The sequence below is a fragment of the Littorina saxatilis genome, linkage group LG5 (assembly GCF_037325665.1).
Source record: "Littorina saxatilis isolate snail1 linkage group LG5, US_GU_Lsax_2.0, whole genome shotgun sequence".
In the NCBI taxonomy this organism is placed as follows: domain Eukaryota; kingdom Metazoa; phylum Mollusca; class Gastropoda; order Littorinimorpha; family Littorinidae; genus Littorina; species Littorina saxatilis.
In genome coordinates, this window is record NC_090249.1 from 3,236,324 (window position 1) to 3,251,786 (window position 15,463).

The window sequence follows — 15,463 nt, forward strand, 5'->3', positions numbered from 1 at the left end:
CAAACGATGCTGTCACATTCTTTATTTCTCTGGCTTAGAGTAGACGTCGATGTCAAACTCTTCATTTCTTTGCACTTAAACTTACTTCTACAACGATGCCAGATTCTTATTTAGATGACAATGGCAGATTCTGCACACTGTGGCAAATAGGAGACGATGAAACCGGATGTTTTTATATTGTGACCTACAACAGACGGCGATGTCAAACTCTTCCTTTATGTGACTCACGCCACGTATTTGTGTCAAATTCTTCGACGTTAAACATACTTAAACGACGATGCCAAATTCTTCACTCTGTGACCTATTCTAAACGATAATATCAAATTCTTCATTCTGAAACTTACGGTAGAATATCAAAATTATGTCTACGGTGGCTTAACATGTCAAATTATTCATACCGAGGCTTATAGCAAAAGATAATTAAATGTCAGATTCTTCATTCCCTGGCCTATTGAAGACGATGCTGACAAACGCGTCATACTGTTCCCTATGACAAAAGATGGTGTCAAATTCTTCATACCGTGGCCTATGGAAGGCGCCGATGTCAAATATGCGTCACACTGTGTTCAACGGCAAATGATGATGTCAAATTCTTATTTACGTGACCTATGGAAGGCGATGATGTCAATATATACGAATGTGGTCTATGGCAAAACAAATGGAGTTACATTCTTATTTCTTTGAGGCATGGTCAACTATGATATAATATTCTTCATCCTGTGACCTAAAGTAAACGATGACGTCAAATTCTTCAGACAATAGTAAACAACGATGTCATAATCTTCATTCTGTAACGTATGGTAGTAGATGGTTTCAAATTCTCCAAAGTACTACTATAAGTTACACAATGCAGAATTTGAAACCATCTACTACCATACGTTACAGAATGAAGATTATGACAGTAATTAGTAATTATTAGTAATAGTAGACTTTTTTTTAATTCTTTACTCTGTGACGTATTGTAGTCGTTGGTCTCAAATTGTTCATGATGTGGCCTATGGCAAACGAAGGTATGAGATTCTTGATACTGTGGTCTATGTAGGACGATGACGTAAAATCCTTCGTGCGGTGACTTCTGGTAGACGGTTGATTTAAATTCTTAATTTTGTAACTTATGATTGTGTGTGGAGCCCATCGTGCTGTAACATGTTTGGAAGACGATGACAGAATTTTTCTCACGGTTACTCCTGGTATTGCTGATGTCAAGATAGCTTATTTACACTTGAATAAACTACTAACGATGTCAAAATGTTAAACTGTTGCATATTGTTATGTGATGATGTCAGGATAAGGATAAAAATGCGTTGATACTAGAATTTGTTTGGGTTACGTTACATTCTTTATGCTGTGAATCAAGGCATATGATATCAGGGTTGTATGACCTAAAAATCAAAAAGATAATAATGTTTATACTGTGATTTATGATTGATAATTTTGTCACGTTTTGTGTAGTGCCGCCAGGCGGCTGATGATGATATCATAATGATGACGTGTAATGTTTGGTTGACTGGGATTGGTGGAATTCTGGTGACAGGATGAGTTATAACGAAAAAAAATAGTTTGTAGATTGAGTCATTTCAACCAATGAACATTCTTCAGATAAAAGAGTACGTAGGGGAAGATAGAGTGAAGGAGCTTTGCGGTGGCATACTCATTGAGATTTTAAAGTTGTACCGAAAAAAGGAGAAAAATACACAGATAAACAAGCAAATGAAAACGTCAGCCGTTTGACACTTTAATGTTCGATGGTTAATTGTTTTCATTTGATGACAAAACAACAAACATGAACTTAAGTTGGGGAAAAAACGACCAAATACATTTTTTTTAAATGTTTAAATACATGTAGCTATAAAGGTAACACAACAGTCCTCAGGCGAAGAGTGAGGGAGAAACTGTCAAGAGTAAATTCTTCACGGAGACCGAAAACAAGACAGTCAGCTTTGAACCCAGTGCACTTTCTTGTTCAAACCAACAAAAAAACTTCAAAATCTGAAAATTCTCTGAAAGTAGAACTCTACCACTAACTCACAAATTTAATGAGGATTCGGGGCTCAGGCTGACTACGCAGTGACGAACGCCTCAACAGGCAGACGAAACTGTCTACAACAGAAGCCATACTTCAATATAATTGATAGAATAAGGACACAAATGTTTCAAAATAGCCCTGCCCTTGCAGTAATTACGCCACATCTTAGACTTTCAGCTTACGGGCAAACTTGATCAATAAGTTGCAGTAGACTTTGCTGTTGGGAGCATGGCAGCTTGCAAAAGATGAAACGCGTTTTTGCTGCAAAGTAAATTCCACTTTCACTATGATCATATACATAACGGACGGTAGGACTGAAATAACTGATCTACTTATATAAAAGCAAATATAACCCGGTAGGCGACACAACTGGGCGGTGATAGCCGATGTCGACTTTCGTGATATAATACTACGCTTTATAAACAAACCCAGGTAGATGCGTTTGGGTTCATATCTTTGTGATGAGGCCGTTTATTGTAAAACCAGTTATATGACTGGGAAGGGAATCCATTGACCTACCATATTAAGCAAACGGATTGATTTTACATAAGGCAGTGTCTATAGAGTGCAGCCTACAACATCCCCCAAAATCAAATTCACAAAAGCAAGGTTCCCGCGTACAAATCGACAAACACATCAGAAAAGCTAAACGCATCAAGTTTTGCATGTCATTGGTAAGAACAATCACATTTGTATTGAAAACAGTACCCAATATTGACGGACTGTGTGATGATATCTTCTGCTATGGTCTGTTGAGACAGTGATATCAAAATCAAGACCGGAGGTCGAGATTTTGATATCACTGTCGAAACAGACCAATAGCAGAAGATATCATCACACAGTCAGTCAATGTTAGATATATTGCTAATTCTCTGGACATGTATTTACTGTAAAGAAATTACAAAAGTATTTCTCAGTTTTGGCTGTTCCATATCCCTCCCTCTGATTATTATTTCTTTTTGTTCACTCTTTTCTTGTACTTTTCAGTATTTCCAAATGTCTTTTCTTTCAAAAAGTCTTTAGTCACTTGCTCAACTAAATTCTGGGATCATTACATTTTCATATATATTTGTTTGTTTTTAAATTTAGGTGTTTTTGTTTTTGAAGTGGGGAAGCAATAAAGAGGTCGTCGATATCAAAACTGATATCGACGGAAATGTTGTCGATATCACTTTTACAATGAGCTCAGTTTTGCCCAATTGACCAATGGAAATCCACGTAACATATGAAATAGCAATATTACCCAATATTGACGGACTGTGTGATGATATCTTCTGCTATGGTCTGTTGAGACAGTGATATCAAAATCGAGACTGGAGGTCGAGATTTTGATATCACTGTCGAAACAGACCAATAGCAGAAGATATCATCACACAGTCAGTCAATGTTAGATATATTGCTACTTATCTGAACATTTTGCATTTACTGTAAAGAAATTACAAAAGTATTTGTCTCAGTTTTGGCTGTTCCATATCCCTCCCTCTGATTATTATTTCTTTTTGTTCACTCTTTTCTTGTACTTTTCAGTATTTCAAAATGTCTTTTCTTTCAAAAAGTCTTTAGTCACTTGCTCAACTAAATTCTGGGATCATTACATTTTCATATATATTTGTTTGTTTTTAAATTAGGGGTTTTTTGTTTTTGAAGTGGGGAATCAATAAAGAGGTCGTCGATATCAAAACTGATATCGACGGAAATGTCGTCGATATCACTTTTACAATGAGCTCAGTTTTACCCAATTGACCAATGGAAATCCACGTTACATATGAAATAGCAATATTCATTTTTGCCCCCCTATCTTTTCTAACAATGACGTTATAACAAGCTGAACGGAGTATGTGTCATTCTTCTTAGTGGTGGATTTTGGAGCGAATGATATGATGGGTTTCGTGAGAAAGAATGTAACTTTGTTAAGGATGACCCGGAACATGGGAAAGTAAATCATGATTTATCGTTGTTTGTTGATGACACCAATGGTGGTGGTGTATAGATTGGTATTGTCGTCGCTGTCGCCGTTGTTGTCGTAATCTTCGGAGAGGTATCAATATGTTATCTATTTATTCCTCTATAGCGAAGCCTTTTTCCCATTATTTAGTTTTTACGCTCTTCTGTTGTTATTGTTGTTGTTTTGTTGTTGTTGTTTTGTTTGGTGTGTTTTTTGTATGCGGAGCTCGGTATGATTTCAATGAATGCAGCATGTTAATCTGTTTCTTTCGGAACTTTTTATCCTTATGAAGTTGTTGCTAAAAGAAAAGAAAAAACTGAACATTTCTGTGGGAAATGTTGTGGTTATAAGCAAATGCAAATTGTTGACAAAGTTTATATAATGGTTATGGTATTTTTTTGTTTCTGTCATTAAAATGTCCCGGTTACATACGCGGTTGTCGTGTGAGTCCCCATAAATGTGATACTGCTAAATTAATTGTACTTATATATATATATAGATATTTGTGTATGTTTTGCTCCACTGCTGTTGTACGTTATTTTTCTGCATGTATATATACCACCAGAATATGACACACTTTATTGCATATTGCATATAAAATGGAGGTCTAAATTAGATGTACTCTGCGATTTTAAGTTCAATGAAAATGTGTCCTCTGTGCAAGTATTCTCCAGGTTAATCTCCCTTATGTTTTATTTCCTTTACGATTCGTGTTTTTGATTTGAACATTGTTGTGTGACAGGGGAGGCTACCGCTCCTTTCACAGCAGACTCTGCACCCGAGTTGTTGGCCTTTAAGTCAACACCTCTGGATTGTGGAATTCTGTTTGTGATGGGGTCTGGTGGTTTCCGATTGTCTGTATGTTCATGGAAACCTTCGGGTTTGCATAACAGTTTTTATAGGGCTGCGAAATTGGCCCTAACATTTTCAATCCTGTTTGATTGCACTTCGCCTCCCGAGGTGATCGTAGTGTTTCGGCACTCGGTTACGGTTGTATAAAATGTTTTGGGTATATATGACATATATGTTTTCAGTATATACATTTAGGCTCTACAGTGGAACCTCCCTTTTAAGACCCCACCCCCCATGCCCCCTTTTAAGACTCCCTCCCTTTTAAGACTTTGTTATTTCAGATTTTCTGTTCATAACCTCTGCAAATTTACCCCCATTTTATGACTTGGTTTTCCCTGATGTTGGGAGGGGGGAGGGGGGAGGGGGGTCTTAAAAGGGGGTTCCACTGTTCCCCTGAAACATTATCCTTAACTTTGTGTACCCAGTGCACCAGCTGGCTTTAAAATCATCCTTAACTTTGTGTACCCAGTGCACCAGCTGGCTTGAAAATCAAAGGGATTGCGTTTTGTGACGCATATACATATTCTCGTGAATTAAAAAAATGTTAAAGTCAAAATCATGAGATGTAGTGATGAGATGTAGTATAACAACAATCTTAGCTGTCTTTGTCTCTTACTAATGTTTACGTTGTGAGCTTATGGAACATTGTCTTTTTGATAGTTTTGTCCTTTAACTCAAATGTTCAAATTAATGTGCATTTGTTTTTTGAATGATCAGGTTACCTGGTTGATTTGGTTGTGTCCAGTATTAGCCTATTGTGTGTTCATCAGCGAATTATGATGTTTCCTGTCTTGATGTCAATTTGTTTGTACTTTGTAAAGTGCTTTTCTGTTCAAAAAGTCCAATCTCCAACACGGTGTGTCCTAATGTGTGTACGGAACCCTGACATTTTGTGTCCTGGCGCGCAACGCACGAGGAAGTTCCTAGCTGGGTTGGAAACAAGCGCCGTCTCGGATTGGTTGACATCTCAAGCAAATCTAACTTTGACCAATCCGACCCAGCGCTTCTCTGAGGTCGTGGTCGAGATTACAATTACGGTTGTTCCTCTTGCATTATGGTTATTCTCCATAGCTGGGTAGCATTTGGAGACATGCATTATCAATCCTTTAATTGATTATAACGTAGGCCTATATTAAATATCAACTAGAATGTATTCTCTTTACTTTTTCATTAATACTCCAGTTAGATAACGATACAGACATTCAACAAAAAACATAGTATGCATTTGTGAATTCCTTTTTTTTATGTGAATATTTAAACCCATGTCACATCCTCTGGTTTCCAAGTTACGCGAGTGATGTACGTTGATATGCTTGTAATTTACTGAACGTATCAAAACTGGACAATCAAAATGTGCATTTATTTCTAATTGTTTCTTTGGAACCAGTATTTATTAATGAAATCGATCTGTATGGTTAAAATATCTTATAATATAAATGGTTATAATATAAAGACCTTCGTAACATGGTTTCCACTGGTATACAGCTCAGAAGAATAACCAACAACTGTAGTATTGTATTTATTGTCACCGTCACTTAAACACTCGCAAGTTTGTCTCATTGACTTCTCCGTTTTGAATTGAAAATTATATTTTGAACAGAAACAAGAAGAATAAGAATTAAAATGAATATAAACAAGTATAGAAAAGAACAAGCCGCGTAAGGCGAAATTACTACATTTAGTCAAGCTGTGGAACTCACAGAATAAAACTGAACGCACTGCATTTTTTCACAATGACCGTAGTCCGCCGCTCGTGCAAAACGCGGTGAAACTGACGAGCCTGTTTAGCGCAGTAGTGGTTTCGCTGTGCTGCATAGCACGCTTTTCTGTACCTCTCTTCGTTTTAACTTTCTGAGCGTGGTTTTTTTTTATCCAAACATATCATATCTATATTTTTTTGGAATCAGGAACCGACAAGGAATAAGATGAAATTATTTTTAAATCGATTTCGGAAAATTAATTTTGATCATAATTTTTATATTTTTAATTTTCAGAGCTTGTTTTTAACCCGAATATAACATATTCATATGTTTTTGGAATCAGAAAATGATGTTGAATAAGATGAAAGTAATTTTGGATCATTTTATAAAAAAATCATTTGAATTAAAATTTTCAGATTTTTAATGACCAAAGTCAATAATTAATTGTTAAGCCTCCAAGCTGAAATGCAATACCAAAGTCCGGCCTTCGTCGAAGATTGCTTGGCCAAAATTTCAATCAATTTTATTGAAAAATGAGGGTGTGACAGTGCCGCCTCAACTTTTACAAAAAGCCGGATATGACGTCATCAAAGGTATTTATAAAAATGATAAAAAAGTCCGGGGATATCATTCCCAGGAACTCTCATGTCAAATTTCATAAAGATCGGTCCAGTAGTTTACTCTAAATCGCTCTACACACACACACACGCACAGACAGACAGACACACACACACACACACACACACACACACACACACACACACACACACACACACACGCACACACACACACACACACACACACACACCACGACCCTCGTCTCGATTCCCCCTCTATGTTAAAACATTTAGTCAAAACTTGACCAAATGTAACAAGGTCTTAACAAGTCGCGTAAGGCGAAATTACTACATTATTTTAGTCAAGCTGTGGAACTCACAGAATGAAACTCAACGTAGTCCGCCGCTAGTGCAAAAGGCAGTGAAAGTGACGAGCCTGTTTGGCGCGGTAGCGGTTGCGCTGTGCTTCATAGCACGCTTTACTGTACCTCTCTTCGTTTCAACTTTCTGAGCGTGTTTTTAATCCAAACATATCATATCTATATGTTTTTGGAATCAGAAACCGACACGAAATAAGATGAAAGTGTTTTTAAATTGATTTCGAAAATTTAATTTTGATCATAATTTTTATATTTTTAATTTTCAGAGCTTGTTTTTAATCCAAATATAACATTTATATGTTTTTGGAATCAGGAAATGATGAAGAATAAGATGAAAGTAAATTTGGATTCTTTTATAAAAAGATTTTTTTTTTTTACAATTTTCAGATTTTTAATGACCAAAGTCATTAATTAATTTTTAAGCCACCAAGCTGAAATGCAATACCGAAGTCCGGCCTTCGTCGAAGATTGCTTGGCCAAAATTTCAATCAATTTTATTGAAAAATGAGGGTGTGACAGTGCCGCCTCAACTCTTACAAAAAGCCGGATATGACGTCATCAAAGACATTTATCGAAAAAAAGAAAAAAACGTCCGGGGATATCATTCCCAGGAACTCTCATGTAAAATTTCATAAAGATCGGTGTGGTAGTTTAGTCTGAATCGCTCTACACACACACACGCACAGACAGACAGACACACACACACACACACATACACCACGACCCTCGTCTCGATTCCCCCTCTACGTTAAAACATTTAGTCAAAACTTGACTAAATGTAAAAAGGGAAAGAATGACGTGAACAAATTTGTAATTTTGCCAGGACAATGCAAAGATACAAAATTCATGTCTTGTTTTCCCATGAACAGAACTAATGAGTGGTACGGGTGGAATAGGGGTACCTGGGGGAGGCGGAGGGGGGGGGGGGGGTCACAGCTTCCTTTCGGCGTTCAAGAGAAACACAGTGGCATTATTAAAATTCTCATGTCAAAATTAACTTGGGGGGGGGGGGGGGGGGGTCACAGCTTCCTTTCGGCGTTCAAGAGAAACACAGTGGCATTATTTAAATTCTCATGTCAAAATTAACTTGGTTGCATTATTTGTTGTTATGCAAGGGAGGTAAACCATTCCATTCGCGCTACTGTCTTAGAAATGGGTTACTTCCCTTGCACAACTTTTGCAAAGTTTTCATTGTCGTTTTTTAGTAGAGAAGACTCCTAAATTAGAACTGCTTATGCTCTGTGCATGTATATACTATGTTTAAAATGGATGTGTACAATGTGTGTTCTTTTAAAACTCAAGGTGAAAGGCGACTCTACACAGAACTGATTGTTGCAGAAGTGTCGATGGTGGAAACGCTATCTGTAGCCTATACGTGTGTCAGTCCCTTCATAAGCGGCTCAAGAAATGTCATGTTGAATTCCGTTTGTGTGTTTATGTGTGAACACGCGTGCGTGTGTGTGTGTGTGTGTGTGTGTGTGTGTGTGTGCGTGCCGCGTGCGTGCGTGCGTGCCGCGTGCGTGCGTGCCGCGTGCGTGCGTGCGTGCGTGCGTGCGTATGTTGTATTATATTGTTCTTAGCTTTTTAGACAATCACTGAATGGTTGTTTGCCTCTTCTATATTGTGTATGTCCGATAATCCTTGTTGAACATTTGATATTGTCTGGTGTCTTGTTTTGTTTATATGGGGATCAACGTCAGCAGATGAGACTAAATAAACAAAGAAAAAAGTTGTTCGTTCTTGTGAGTTAGTTTATTGTGCTCCGGGTGTGAGAGATTGTTGAGGATTTTCTACTGTGTCTTTTTTTTAATGGGTCCCTTCTTCAGTCTTATTTTTTCGTCAACATATCTTGGCATCAGAATACACACTTACGGCATAACTACCCAAAATATTTGTATCACTACACACATATATATGGCATCAATATACACAACCATGGCATCACAACACACACTTATGGCATCACTACACACACTTCTGGCATCACTACACATACTTATGGCATCACTATATACACACAGTTATGCGCCATGGAATCACTACAGACATTGAGGTTTTTTTAATGTGTGTGTGTGTGTGTGTGTGTGTGTGTGTGTGTGTGTGTGTGTGTGTGTGTGTGTGCGCGCGTGCGTGTGTGCGGCGTGCGTGCGTGCTTGTGTGTGTATGTGAGTGCGTGCGTGCTTGGCGACGGTGCATGCGTGTGTGTGTGTGTGCGCGTGCGTGTGTGCATATATATATATATGTGTGTGTGTGTGTGTGTGTGTGTGCTTGTTGTTGTTTGTTGTTTATTTTTCTTCTTTTAAAAAAATAAATAAATATTATGATCATCATAAAAATTCCAGTCAGCACAGAGAGGACCCAGAGTCATTGTTGATTTGTGCTTGTGTGTTCAGGGAAAATATTGAGGCGGAGGAACTAGGACATTTTAAATTGATAGTGTTTTATTTCATTCTATCATATCTTTTTCTGTTGTGTGCCCTGCGTTGATATCTGTCACAGGCGCCAGACACAGAGAACACAACTTCTTTTCAATGCCCTGCGCTTTGCTCTTTTTCGGGCAGTGCAATGGAGGAGACCGCGTCTGATGCCTGTGGTGTAAATTTCTTTCTTTATTTGGTGTTTAACGTCGTTTTCAACCATTCAAGGTTATATCGCGACGGGGAAAGGGGGGAGATGGGATAGGGGAAAGGGGGGAGATGGGATAGAGCCATTTGTTAATTGTTTCTTGTTCACAAAAGCACTAATCAAAAAATTGCTCCAGGGGCTTGCAACGTAGTACAATATATGACCTTACTGGGAGAATGCAAGTTTCCAGTACAAAGGATTTAACATTTCTTACATACTGCTTGACTAAAATCTTTACAAACATTGACTATATTCTATACAAGAAACACTTAATATAACAAGGGTAAACGGAGAAACAGAATCCGTTAGTCGCCTCTTACGACATGCTGGGTAGCATCGGGTAAATTCTTTCTCGTCCCAACCAATATGGGACTCCCCCTAACCCGCGGGGGGTTGTGGTGTAAATGAGACCAGTTGTTCTAGGCATAGATGTGTATTGTCATACACATCTCAGGTCTAAGGCACCGCACTTTCGGTTCGTGGTGTGTTCGTTTATTTGTGTGTTTGTTTGCATATGCAGTGTGACGCGTACCGGCTGTGCGACAGATACAAGACTTTTAGATTTGTTCAAAATGTACTGACAATTCGCCACTGAAATGACAGAAATACAGAAAGAAAGAAAAAAAGAACGATCAACAAAACTGACAAAACACTTTCGGGGGGAGGGGGTGTTGAGCACGGTAGCCTGTTATCATAGTCTCGATCATAAAACAAGGTCACATGAGAGAGAGAGAGAGAGAGAGAGAGAGAGAGAGAGAGAGAGAGAGAGAGACAGACAGACAGACAGACAGACAGACAGACAGACAGAGACAGAGACAGACTGAGACAGACAGAGACAGAAACAGAGACAGAGACAGAGAGAGTCACAGAGAGAGGCAGAGGGGTGGGTCGGGGTGACAGTGAACTGCGCTTTTTTTTTTATTATAACATTTTAAAGGGTAAAGGACGGTATTCCCATAACCTTTTTTTGATCGTAGGCCGGGAGCGAGATGTCAGAGATCATCTCAACTTTTCTAGGGTCAGCTTTATGAGGGCGGTACCCATTAGTATCCTCTTCGTCGCTGTCAGCTTTGCCTTCCCCGGCCATGAACAGTCAGGAATGTGGACTGGAGAGCTCTCGGAAAAATCGGGTATTCAGTTTATGTTCGATCCCCGGCGGCTTACGTGAGAGTCAAGCACTCTTAACAAGGAGTAAGAGTTAAAGGCTGGGCCGCTTTTTCTTACAATCTGTCTTGAAAAAACCCACCCAACAGCTAGCATCATAGGCGAACAAACAAGCAAACACACTTTTAAGATAACGGGGGGAGAGAGAGAGAGAGAGAGAGAGAGAGAGAGAGAGAGAGAGAGAGAGAGAGAGAGAGAGAGAGAGAGAGAGAGAGAGACCTTTACTTTAGTTTGGGACACGCCCTCACTGTCACGAAGATGTCCGGACATCTCCGAACATCGATCCGAAGGCAGCAACGCGGATGTTACAGTGCAATGTCAAGGTCGCCAAGCCGGTTTGTGTCACAGAAAGTAAGAAACATCGTCATCAGTTTCGCGGCCTGTATGATTATGTTGGAAAGGAGTTTGGCTTACTGTTGAAAGGAAGAACCTGTTTGCAGGTAAGAATGTTGATGTTTGTATTATGCTTTTGGGATCTGCGGACGACTTACAGGCGCATATTTCAAACTGGAGCAGTTCGACACGAATGTCTGCTCAGAATCTGAGTCAGATTGTCAGTGTGTCAGTGCCGCGTATGTCGAGCGGTTACTCGATGAATACGACAGAAATTTGAATGAAACTGAATATGGTTGTGCTGGGAAAGGGAATGGTGTTCAAGACAGTGTTTCGAGAGCAAGCTAGCAAACACACTCGTTGTGTGCATACAACATGTCATCTTCTGATCTAGTCAGCGTTCTCAGTCATAGTACTACATGTAATAGTACTAGTAGTAGTAGACTCTACACGGCGCATGCAGACACTACTACATGAACTGTCTTGCTTGGCCTGTCACTGTTTTAGCCGGTGTAACGTTTTAATTTTTTTGCCTGGGCCCAGCTAGCATTCGATTGAAATGTTAAATTGAAGAGGTACACGGCTGACGCCGATTTGATGCATGTCTATGTTCCCCCAGGTCTATGTTCCTCCAGTCATACCATGTGTCATTTCATGTCATGCCATATGTCATATATGTCAGGTCATGTGTCATACCATATGTCATTTCACATGTCAGTCCACACGTGTCTTGCCACATGTCATGTTACATATCATGCCATGTCATGGCATATGCCATGTCGCATGTCATGTCATATGTCATGTCATGGCAAACAATATGTCGTGTCATATGTCATGCTATATATCGTGCTATAACTAATAATTAAGTAGAAGTGCAACGCCAAGGCACTGCATACCCCAGCGAAAGACAAACCTCTCTCTTACTCTCTCTGAGTCTCTCTCTCTCTCTCTCTCTCTCTCTCTCTCTCTCTCTCTCTCTCTCTCTCTCTCAAACACACACGAACACTCAAACACACACACGCACACACACACACACACACACACACACACACACACACACACACCCCCAAGTTACACACGTACACACATACACACTCACTCACTCACACGCACTCACTCTCTCACACACACTTCATACACACAAAACACACACCCATACGCACATAGAGACAGACGGACATACACACCTTTACAAACAAACACACATACACACGCACATACACTTACGCACACGCACATACACACACCCACCCACTCTCTCTCTCTCTCTCTCTCTCTCTCTCTCTCTCTCTCTTATACAAACAGACACACACCCACACACCCACACACACACACACACATGTACACACACACGCATGCACGCACGCACACACACACACACACACACACACACACACACACACACACACACACCCAAGTTACACACACACACACACATTGACTTACACAAATCTCATACACACAAAACACACACTCATACGCACATAGACCGGCACGGTTGGCCTAGTGGTAAGGCGTCCGCCCCATGATCTGGAGGTCGTGGGTTCGAACCCCGGCCGGGTCACACCTAAGACTTTAAAAATGGCAATCTAGTGGCTGCTCCGCCTGGCGTCTGGCATTATGGGGTTAGTGCTAGGACTGGTTGGTCCGGTGTCAGAATAATGTGACTGGGTGAGACATGAAGCCTGAAAACGTCTGTCTTGTGTGTGGCGCACGTTACATGTCAAAGCAGCACCGCCCTGATATGGCCCTTCGTGGTCGGCTGGGCGTTAAAGCAAACAAACAAACAAATACGCACATAGACAGACGGACACACACACCTTTTCAAACAAACACATATACACACTCATACACACACAAACATACACAAAAACTCATGCACACACACATTCAAACACACACTCTCTCTCCCTCCCCTCCCTCTCTCTCTCTCTCTCTCTCTTTCTTACACACACACACACACACACACACACACACACATACACACACACACACACACACACACACACACACACACACACGAGTACAGACTCATGCACGCGCGCACACACACACACATACACACATACACACACACAGTAACACTAACACATGTGCACAAAATGAACACACACACACACCGCGCGAGAGAAAAACTAAGGGAGGCATGACGTCACGATGCATTAATTGATGTCAAAGACTTTCGACCGTGACGTAATCTTCTTACGCGAGCTTTATCCATAGACTTGGAAACTACGGAATTTCTACCCGTCCAAAGCGGCCTTGGGTGGCGTTTGCTCAAAAAATGGGGGCGCCTATTGCACCCACCGTATTTTTGTTAGTATGGTCCCAATTTTTGGTGAACTTCCATCTTCAACTGTAGCCCGTAGCCGGGCACAAAGAATCCTTCTTTATCATACATACATTATCGGTATGAACATTTCTCAAGTCGATTACAGTGCGTTCGTGGGATACCTCCAGCTTCGCTGGGATAAGTTGTGTCATGTGTCATGTCATATGTCACGTCCTCTGTTCTGATGTTTATGAAAACGGAAGCTTCTGAAAATCAAAATTTTTCCCCCCTCTGTCACATCTTACAAGACGCGCTTCATCCATTTTTGAACAGAGAAATCTGCTTGCTTGCCGCTTGGCAATAAGTGGAAGTGCCTAGCTTCAGATTGACTGCCTTGGGCTTCTAGCCCTTATAACCTGAATTTCTCGATAAGTAAGGATGTACTGGCAGAAAGAGTAGTCAGCTCCTTCCACTGAAAACCCAAGCTTTGTCAGTAGGCTAGCTACCAACAAACAGGCCAAGAGAGATGCTGAATAAAATAATAGATCTGTTGTGTATTGCAACGGAATGCAGTAACTTCTGTGTAGGCCTACCGCTTTTTGGCTTTTTTTGAAATGACGGGCAGTTTGGAGACATTGTTGGCGGGAAAAGTACACACCCAAGTACACACCCCACACAGAGTTTACTCCATTTCAGATTTCTAGAAATTTCGAAGTTCCCCCCGGACAGAAATGTCATTTGCCATGTCATATGACATCCCATGACATGACATGACATGGATTATGATATAACATATATATATTAGACCTGGGGGAACATAGACCTGGGGGAACATAGACCTGGGGGAACATAGACCTGGGGGAACATAGACCTGGGGGAACATCGGGTGCCTCCCCCAAAAAACATGTCAGTTTCTTCCAAGTCAGTGAAGGAAATTCAAGGTGAAATGCTATCTCTTTCTTTTCGGTGTTTGGAGAGAAAGAATATCCCAGCTCACCAACCCGGCCTCTCTGTATTTGTATTCGTGATCTAGTTATATAGATCACAAAAATTGAACATTTCTATGATTTTATATTTCTAGTACATTAAATGTTCTGTACAATGTTTTAAAGTTGCCTTAGCCGGTTAATTTCGGGTGGTTATAATTGATGAAGTACTGGGCGGGGATGTAGCTCAGTCAGTAGCGCGCTGGATTTGTATCCAGTTGGCTGCTGTCAGCGTGAGTTCGTCCCCACGTTCGGCGAGAGATTTATTTCTCAGAGTCAACTTTGTGTGCAGACTCTCCTCGGTGTCCGAACACCCCCGTGTGTACACGCAAGCACAAGACCAAGTGCGCACGAAAAAGATCCTGTAATCCATGTCTGAGTTCGGTGGGTTATAGAAACACGAAAATACCCAGCATGCTTCCTCCGAAAACGGCGTATGACTGCCTAAATGGCGGGGTAAAAAACGGTCATACACGTAAAATTCCACTCGTGCAAAAAAACACGAGTGTACGTGGGAGTTGCAGCCCACGAACGCAGAAGAAGAAGAAGATGAAGTACTAAACAGATTTTGAATAAAACTGTTAGTTTGGGTTTTCTCAACCGTTTGTAGAACATGTATTTGA

At 40.4% G+C, this 15,463-nt stretch overlaps 2 protein-coding genes across 2 annotated transcripts in view; both read left to right on the forward strand.

Moving 5' to 3' along the window:
• The window catches only part of LOC138966081 (heparan sulfate glucosamine 3-O-sulfotransferase 5-like), a 222,025-nt gene that overhangs the window by 169,000 nt on the left and 37,562 nt on the right, over positions 1 to 15,463 (forward strand). The window lies entirely within an intron of this gene.
• The window catches only part of LOC138966078 (heparan sulfate glucosamine 3-O-sulfotransferase 5-like), a 154,823-nt gene that overhangs the window by 115,616 nt on the left and 23,744 nt on the right, over positions 1 to 15,463 (forward strand). The gene's annotated exons all lie outside the window — the stretch shown is intronic.